This window comes from Anneissia japonica, unplaced genomic scaffold (genome assembly GCF_011630105.1).
Source record: "Anneissia japonica isolate Jap-2015-1 unplaced genomic scaffold, ASM1163010v1 scaffold2564_len425606_cov169, whole genome shotgun sequence".
Classification (NCBI taxonomy): domain Eukaryota; kingdom Metazoa; phylum Echinodermata; class Crinoidea; order Comatulida; family Comatulidae; genus Anneissia; species Anneissia japonica.
In genome coordinates this window covers 125,630-135,743 of record NW_022702862.1, presented here as the reverse complement: position 1 = coordinate 135,743, position 10,114 = coordinate 125,630, and positions in this window count along the sequence as shown.

Here is a 10,114-nt window from a genome sequence, read left to right as displayed (position 1 = left end):
AGATTGGCGGGGGGGGGGGGGTTAACGTTGAGCTAGAATAGGAGGATGAAGGTAGAGATCAGATATATTAGGGTCTTTCTGAAGAATCTTGTAATCGTTCTTGATTGAGTTACCAAGAGATTTGATGAGGGGGCTGTGATCAAATACTTTAGGTATACGGGCATCGGTGACAGGTCTATAGATGTACGACAAAAGGTCTGAGCGGGATTTAGCTGATGCTTTCAGCAGATGTTATTACAGCAGGAATCCCATGGAAGCAAGGAAACCTATGTGATTGCCTCACCCAACATCATTGGAATGGACATGTGCTGTGCATGGAAGAAGACAGAAGGAAAATAATAATAATAATAATTGACGGCTGTACTCGCAACTAGTACCGGATTGTCGATGCCACAGTAAAGATCAAAGGACTGTACGCACGCGCTATGTTCGAGAGCGGAGATGTGCGTCCTTCTGTTGAATTACCTTGCTCTGAAATACATTATAAAACAAATAAGCAATATTAATTTAAAGAAATGATTTAAAATACAATATATACAAAATATAGGCTTACATAACGCATGTAAAATGAGTATAGTTACAGACTAGGGTATAGGTGGACTGTGGAGGAAGCAGAGTTTCTGAAAGCCAAACACATTGATCTAAACGAAACTAAAACTTTAAATTTGTCATATCGGAAGTACAAACCTTTTGATATTATATTACTGACAATGAAACTATTGATAGCGCACACATTACAAAAGCAAACTGGCAAATATGCTCAAACTTTTATGCACATTTGTGCTTCTTCATTTAGGGTCATTCCCCAAGGGCCCGACGGTCCTCAGAACCTAGTTACGCCATATTTTCCCAAAAAATAGAAAAGTGCTGGATTGGCCAAGTGTTCAAATGTAAATTTAATAATGTTTACATAAACAAACATGTATAGCCTGGTTCAAAAGCTACCTATCTAGACGTATTTACACCACCAATGTAACGGTGTCTTCAAAGCAATGCCAAAGCTTAGGCCTATATTAGGTTTAGCTTTATTGTTATATGTCAATGATTCCTAATATATATTGTTAAGCATAACAGTGAGATGATGTAGCTGATAACGCTCTCTACGATGTCATTATAGCTATTTAAAAAAATAATAATAATAATCAGTTTTGACCTTGAAAATGTAAAAAATTGGTTACCTAGTGCGGTTATAGATTTAAACTTAGATAAGAGGGAAATATGGAAATATAGGCCTATTGGTACACATCAAAAATTGTCTCCGTTATCAAACCTTGACTTGTAATATGGTCGGTTATAATATTCAAAGAGTTAATTCCTCGTTGTAAATATTTAGGTGTAAAGATTGATGAAACTCTATCATGGAATTAACATATAGATTATATTAGAACCAATAAGTTATTCTAAGTTTGTTCTACCTATGGCCCTGTCACACCTTGACGATTTAGCCAGTGTATGCTGGCGTATAAAAATGTCTCCAAAACGCTGGCATAACTATAGCGTAACAAGTTGGATTATAATACATAACGTGTTATTAACTTATATCTGCTTATATGCCTATAAACCCCATTATACGGTAGCTGTAACACATCAAATACGTCTACATACGTCAATATACGTTCGATATAAGTTACACATAGGTTCGAAGCATGTTACTCACAGGTTAGAAATAAGTTTTGTGTACGCTATACATCTCGACGTATATCGACTTTGAGTAACTTACACGTTACGTGCGAACGTGTCAACGATCGCATAACGACGAGTCATACGTCGAAAAATGTTGTGCATGCACACACGATTTCGCACGACGACATCGCGTACTACAAAATATACCAGTCGTACTTCAGTGCTCTTAACTTAATACAAAACTTACCCATAACTTAGGCCTATTCTAACTTATTCTACGTACGCAGCGCATTCGCCAATTTTTTCATACGTCGGAATACGCTTGCTAAATCGTCAGAAATATAAAAAGCAGGGGGCGCAGGGTGTGTTGGGTGTTCTTAGCCCAGGACTAATAGTACAGTATCATAACTTAATATATTTGTCTTTGATAGTATTAGCAAATAAAATAAAATTTAATTATTGAGCAAGATCAAACCACTCTGTTTATTCAGGAACGGCTGTACTGTATTAGAGTCTTATTACATCTCTGTACTGTGGTTTGACAGTTTCAACATCTTAATCACTATTACATCCAACATAAATTGAGTTTTCAATAATCACATGTTCATCAGGATTGTTGGTGATATCTTCATTCAAACATTTAGTATTAGATTGAGGCACATCTTGAGATTCCTGTTTTTGTAGCTCTGTATCTTCATATAAGCCTACATTATTTGATGTACCAATTGTAAATTCTTTTGTAAATTGTTTCTGAAATGTCGTAGTTGGTCTTTGTTTTTCATGTCTTCTCCTGTATAAAAAGACACCCGTTACAAGGCAGAACACTAAGAATAGAACCGCTCCAACACTAGCACCAATCACAGTTGTTATATTTAAAGTCTGCGTCCCTGAATCTCCAGATGTTTCATTTGTTGGGACAATAGCAGTACCAGGAGATCGTGATGTATCGGTGCCAAGAAGCATCGTTGAGAAACTTTCTTCCACAAATGGTTTGTCAGAATCAGGTGTGAAATTGCAACTTTGTACAAAATTTGTACAAGAATAAGTACTTTCTAAATCTTTTGCTTTAAGTATGAATGTATACATTAAGTATATAAGAGAATGCTTCTTAATTGTGTGTAAGTTTTCAATGAAATGTCCATTTCTTGACCATCGTAAATCATAAATCGGATTACCAGGTTCAGAGAAACAAGAAATAGTTACATTTGAGCCAATAGAATCAGATGAAAAGTCATAAGCTTCACAGATTGGATACAGAAATGAAGGAGAATAGTCAGATGTTAGGATGACACCACTTGATACCAGCACTGCCTCACCTGTACTGTTAATTGCTACTTCACAGGTGTAATTGTTACCATTAAGCAGATGACCAAGATTACGACCTTTTACCTGTTTTATTACCATATCAAACACACTGCTGTTATTGTAAGCTTCTGCCTCTCTTCCTAGGTCGTTATTTATCAGCGTGCCATCCTTGTAAATAACTGTTCTTTCACCTGTAATTGTATTTCTGTACCAGGAGATTGAGTAGTCATCAGTCAAATTATTTACTTCACAAAAAAGACCAACCGCTGTTCCTTCCCAAACTGAAGCAGGTCCAATGGAGACATAACCAAATGATGGAGTGCTCTGACCAGGAAAAACCATTGCCAAGCATATGATTGCAATACTGTGGAACATCTTGAATCCAAACTTAATGTTTTTGGGGGTTGTTTTGTGTAGAAAATAGTGAAATAGTCTTACATTATAGAACTCTTGTCCACTGTTGTAGCGTAAACAGTACTTCGATGATCACTTTCAAGCTAAATACTTCCTGTTATTTCTATTTATACCTTCTTGTCTATCCTCCTGTATTAACATGTGAACAGGACGTCGCACTTATATGCTACCGGTGTCAGCTTCTTTGAAATTGACATGCCTAGTGTTTTTTTTATCATTATAAATTTTTGTCAGATTTTCCATTTATCATTACAAGAATGAATGCATGCCCCACAAATGCTGGCACGCAGAAAACCAATTGTGACTGTATGAAGTAATTCAGGAAACTAACACACTGAAGTTCTTTTAATTAAAATTGGTTAGTTTATATATGATATAATTTGTGGCCTATCAAGAGGGTCCACGTGCCCCCAAAAATTCCGCCACCCCCAGTAACACCACCATATTGAAACTCGCACTCAAAAAAACACCTCATATTTCCTTATTTTACATATTTTGCGACCTTTAACCTCACCCTCCCCAACCCCAATTTCAAAACTTCTAGATACGCCATTGTATATTAATAATAATAATAATAATAATAATAATAATAATAATAATAATAATGATAATAATAATGTTAAACTTGTATAGCGCATTATGCAAGAAAAAGCTTCTATGCACTTCACATCATCAAAAAATAAATAAAATACAATATAATATTTTTAAAAAAGAAACAAAATTAGAAATATAGGCACAAGAAAAGGAAAATGCAGAACCTCTGAGGGTCACCGTCCGCCAACACCCTAGCGCAATCCCAGATATCTAGAGCATCTACAAAACGGGGGTTCTTAACATTGGGTTAAGGGACGTCACCTAAGAGCCAAAAGTGTACTCTTAAAAGAATAGAATATGTGAAGGAAAGAGAAAAAAAATCCAGGGTAGGTAGCCTATAGATGGAGGAATGTTTTTAAGTGTTTTGAAGAAGGGGGTTTGCCAAAACCAACAGTCTTTCCTTCAGTTACCGTAGCATATCCATGCGAGACACTGCCATATTATGTGGAGTGCTCTAGCTAGAAAGAACAAGGGTCAAGCGTATAATTCCAAGAGTGGAACATATTAAATCAGGGGCGTAGGGTGGTTCCCATCGGGGGTGAGGGTGCGAAAATTAGAAATGCGGAACTACAGAAGGTTACCCCGGTGTACTGGTGCATACAGCCTTTAGACAGACGAGAGTAGCTGGTACCTTTACAAATGAGTCAAAGAAAGTTAGTTCTAGCTATATCTGGAAAAGCCTGGGAAGATTTTTTAATTTAGTAGACTCAAAATCGAGGTGGTTTGAGGCTTTACTTTACAAAATATAGCACTATATGGTGGTGGCTACTTGCCACCTGCTAATTTTACCCACGTAATTTTTTCCCACCTGGAGAGTTAATCCCCAGCCTATTTCCCCACCCCCTGCCATGTATGTATTGTTCTTCCTAGTTTTCCCATTGATGTTTTTCCATCAGGTTATGTTCATATATTTTATAAAACAGAGAATATATAATTGTTTTTATTTTTTATTTTGTGTTTTCTCTATATCAATTAATTACTGTCTAGTCATTGTAAGGTTACACTAAAAAGGTGTGCCGATGATACAAAAGCGTTATTCAATCAGTTGAATACTGACTCTTGATGCATTCGCAATACAGTACTGCTGAAGCCTAACACATGAAACGTTTTGAAAAGTTTAAATCCGGGTTTACATAAGAAACAGAGGAAAGAAAACAGGATATCATGTTTCCTCTTTTGAAATTTCGATATCACCTTTCTTCGTTCTTATACCCATATTTCTCTGCATCAACAAAAAACACTCCAGCAAGTAGCGGAAGTATTATTTCTGTACTTCTACACTACTTTTGAGGTCAGTGCCCATTAATGATTCTCTTCTAAGATACGCCTAATTTTATTTCAAATTACGGTTGATGGTAGCAAAAATGCCTATATCATTAAATATATTTCATAATTAATGTTATTTAATTTGTTTTATCTATCAGAACATTAGGTTAATTTATGTTGTATAAAGTACAGTATGTGTATTATATATTTTTTTAATGTTTATGACTAACGTTTATTTACACCGAATGCAATTTCTTATTGTTTTAACCAACAGGATAAGAACAGAATATTGATAATATAATTATGTATTCTTTGCTTAAAGTTACAGAATTTGTTACCACATTCTTGTGTAGCACAACAAAAGGTAGAATTTGAAATTACCAAAAACATTATAACGAGTTGCTTAATTACTAGTACTCAGATATTATCTTTGGCCCGCGAGTCCAACTCAAAATAAATGTTGGCCCTTTAAACAAATTCATGAAGAATCAAGGGTGTAGGAGTATCAGCCTATTCATTTTTTGTTTGAGTAATGAATGTTTGTATACATTGTTTGGGTGCTCAAATTAAACATACATTGAAACTCGAATTGTACGTGGCTTTATTAAACATATTTTTGTTTATTTACCTGGTATTGTTAACAAACACTCCTTTAAAACAGCTTTAAAATGCTGAGATCGTCGGAACGCCAGGGGGATATGCCCCAAGAACACCCACCAGGGCTCTGAACCTGGACCACTTCGGAGGCTCTGCAGGCCCCCGGCCCTCGTTTCAAATCACGCATTTCAAATAGTTCAGGTTGGTAACTATGCCATTATACAGTAAAAATGAAGCGCCAACAAATTCTCACGATCTTTTGTCAGCTATTTTCGGCAACCATAGAGATCTAAAATGTTTGACGTACCGCACTACTACAGAAAATTTAAAAGTTGGGAAATGAAACTTAAAAACATTGTCTTTGATGTATTTACTTTACCTACTTCGAAACCGTGAGTCCAAACTATGGTATGGCTGAGATGGTAACATTTGGGAAATAGTACCTCTAGATTGCCGGATATGACACCCTTATAGTAAAATTCTTCACCATCGAATAATTGCTGTGATGTACCATAAAAAATAAAACTTAATTGTCTCTGATGTAGGCCTATAGTTTACTTTACCTACTTCATGTGCCGAAAACCAATCTTATCTCTTTGCACGCTTTTTCTCATACTTCTCAAATTATAATAAAAAGACGCGCACTCGAGTCGTGTATTACAGGCAATTCAGATTTTGTGGGCAGAGATACCGGTATCTTGCTATAAAATAAGATGTACTCTGGCTGTACAGTGCTCTCGTTAAAACCTGGGTCATTTTATGCAGTTCATTTCAATTTTCAGGTATCTTCTTGACTTTTGAAATTACACCGTAAAGAGTTAGGGGGAACCAACCCCCCTCTTTAAAAATATGTGGGGGACGTGTCCCCTTACCTCATGATCTGTGCCCATGGGTGGATCAGAGGCCACACCATCTCAGCCCAGTGGCGGCAATATGGGAGCTTCAGCCTCTCCCCACCCCCATCGGAAAGGTCAAGCCCCCACCCCTGTCAGAGCTCATTGGGCAGTAAGACCATAAAAAATATAAAAGGGGCCCACACCAAGCCAAAACATGGTCGGTCACACAGTCTGAAAGTGCTACTTCCAACCATCTAGAGGTTCATTCTTAAAGAAGGAGTGACTTGAGCTCATAGGCCCGAGCTGGGTTCCTCCCAGAAAATATATCCTAAAGCCACCACTGCCACTAGGGATGAGGTGCGAACATTTAAAAAATATATGGACCTCTGGATGCCTGGAAATTGCACTCTCATACCTTATAAATCTTACCAATAATTCATGTCAACGATATAATTATTTTTTTTTAAACAATCGTGTGATCGTCAAGACACACCATCCCCCTCCACCCGCCTCTCCTTGCATCAGCTCCTTGCAAATCCTTATCTCAATTCTCACTGATTAATAATGAAAAACAATTTGGCTTTAGACCACACTTTTCAATATCATATGCCCTTTTAAATTTAACAGAAGACTGGCTTAATACGATAGACAAAGGGAAGTAGGTTGGCCTTATGTTGGATTTGAAAAAGGCTCATCCAAACATTTAATGGTGTTTACATAAATACACATAGGCTGCTTTAAAAGCTACCTTCTTTGGACGTGTTCATACTACCACTGTAAATAGTTTCTATGCAGCAGCAGCCAGGCTCTGGAATGCATTACTAATTGAACTCCGCAGATGCAGTTCGCTTGATGTCTTTAAAAAGATTCTTAAAAGTTGCTTTTAATCATTAATTGTTTTTATCATTGTACTTTTATAATGTTGTTTTTTTATTTTCCATGTTTAGTATGCTTGTGTGCGCCTCGGAATTCATTCATTCATTCATGGATTTGATTCAATAGGTTTACCTAGATAGATGGCGCATTATAAATGTATTATTATTATTTATTATTATTAATAGTAAATTATCTCCCTAAGGGAGAGCTCCCAGTTTGTTTTCTACATATTATTAGTAGACGCAATTAAATAAGCATTTGAAACCCCTAAATTGTAATATTTTTTCTGGGGATTTTGAGCAACGCCCATTTGTGCCCACTTTGCTCCCCACAACCCCCGTCGGGCAAATCCTGGCACCACCCCTGATTCTACAGGCGGTTGAAATGCTTGATGAGGTGTTGAAAGACGTGTTCTGAACAATATTTGATTTGAACAAGTTTTTGCTTATCAAAATCAGGATATCTTTGATAGCCCTGTTTTTGATGTTTTCAAGTTAAACTGGAACAAGAAATACAGAACACAAGACAAGCATTTCCATTATAGTGATTTAATTGACAGAAACTTACAAAATGTAAGCATTGATTACATTCTTCATCAATGGACCGTTCCGGGATAAGCCCCGCCCCTTGGATGTTGTTGTTAAGGCCCACAAAACATCGGAGGAAATGTTCATAATCAAGCGAATTTGTGGGACATGCGAATGTTCTTGACCTTGTTCTAATTGGTCAATGTTACGTATGATTGACGCTTTGGAAAAGTCCACTGAAATTTACAAATCACGCAAAGTCAGAGAAATCAACTCGAAGGAAAATTGGTAAATCTTGTGGTAAAAATCAACCAGTTAACAAATTACCTTGCCTCAATACATACAAAATGGTATTAATGTATTATAATAATTTGGAATCTACAGTATTATAGGCCTGTATAATATAATCTCGAATACAAAAAACAGATTCATGAAATATTGCAAATGAAAGTATTTCATGCAGAAATTAACTTCATATTTTTTATAAATATATTTTTGTTTTAATCATACGTAACTTCATATAATTGAATAATAACACTTTTAAACCTCTTGAAACTCTATTTGAAAAGCTGTAAAGAACTCCAGCCAAAATAAAATACTGCAGAAGAAAATGGTAAACACATAACTTATGTACAGAATATTTACAACCTTAATGTCAGAAATTCCAACAGTGTATGGAACTGCCATAACAACAACAAGTTAAAAATAGAGGAAATTCATAGTACTTATTGTTTTTTTTTTGTTTTTTTTTTTAAATTCATGGTAATTATTGTTTTTTTTTTGTTTTTTTTAAATATTTCCTCTCTAAAAGTGACTGTTCTGTCCATAGCCTACATTTTGTTAGTTACCATGTATGTAAATTTAGGTTGCAAGACAGCCAATCACAGGACCGAAAGTTTTATTTAAAATAATTTATGCATAAAAGAATTGTTGTTTACACAGATGTGACCCAACCAATAAACAGAGGGCAGGGTGTGAGACAGCTTCAAGCCTTGCCTACACTATCAAATTGTATGTGACAAATTTGATATCCCAATATTTGGGTGTACTGTAATATATTGTAACATCATTATGCCCATACATGGGCACATGACACACATTAATTTGATAGTGTGGACTGAGCTTATATAATTAATTGTATTGTTCTACTAGGCCTGCATATCTTTTATTGTGATAAATTGTACTTTAATCAACAAGGCACAAACACAAATTGCACACAAATTACATGAAGCAACATAAAACGTAAATTTAACAGAAAACTTTTGCCTTAAGCTAAGCTTATGTAGACTCTGTTGACACCAACTAGTTTTGACTAATTGTGATTTGCCTATATCATGGAGATGTAATACTTCTATTCCTATAAATATGAGCATGATGTTGTCATATCACACATCAAACCTATGTGAATGGATCTCAAGCATTATTGTCAGTATTTACCTACAGTACAACCCGTTAATGATATACTGGTCGGAACAAATGAAGGCCATGGAGAATTTAAAGGATGGTGCATTTCCACTTTGAATGTACTCTTTTCTGAGGACTGGTGGATGGTATAGGTTGGCTGCCAGCTTCACATTCTGCAAAAAAAATTATGTGGAAATAAATTATATCAATCAGTTAATTACTGCCAATGGGAAGCAAGAGACTGGAATGAAGTATTTTTTGCATTTTGTTGAATGGTAAATCTTTATACCGTAAATGCTAGAATAAGCGCCGCTGCGCTTATAACATTTTTGGAGGCTTCAGTGCGGTGCTTATTATTCAAGAGTGGGACTTACAAAAACAAATTGGCGAGGCGCTTTCCACGCCCATTCCCATGTTACCTATTTCACGTATTCCCGTAGTCTACTTTACTGTAGATCTTATAATCATAAATAAACATTCATAAAGATTAAAGAAATGCTTGTCTTCATTGTATTATTTGTTCATTTTAACACTGTGTCATTGTATTTAAAACCCTGTTTCTTAAAGTGTTTCTACACACAGCGTAATACATCAGGGCTTGCCCTAACTTTTTTTGGTAACTAGCCCACTGGGCTAGTTTACTAGAGATTTTACTAGCCCACAGAATATTTT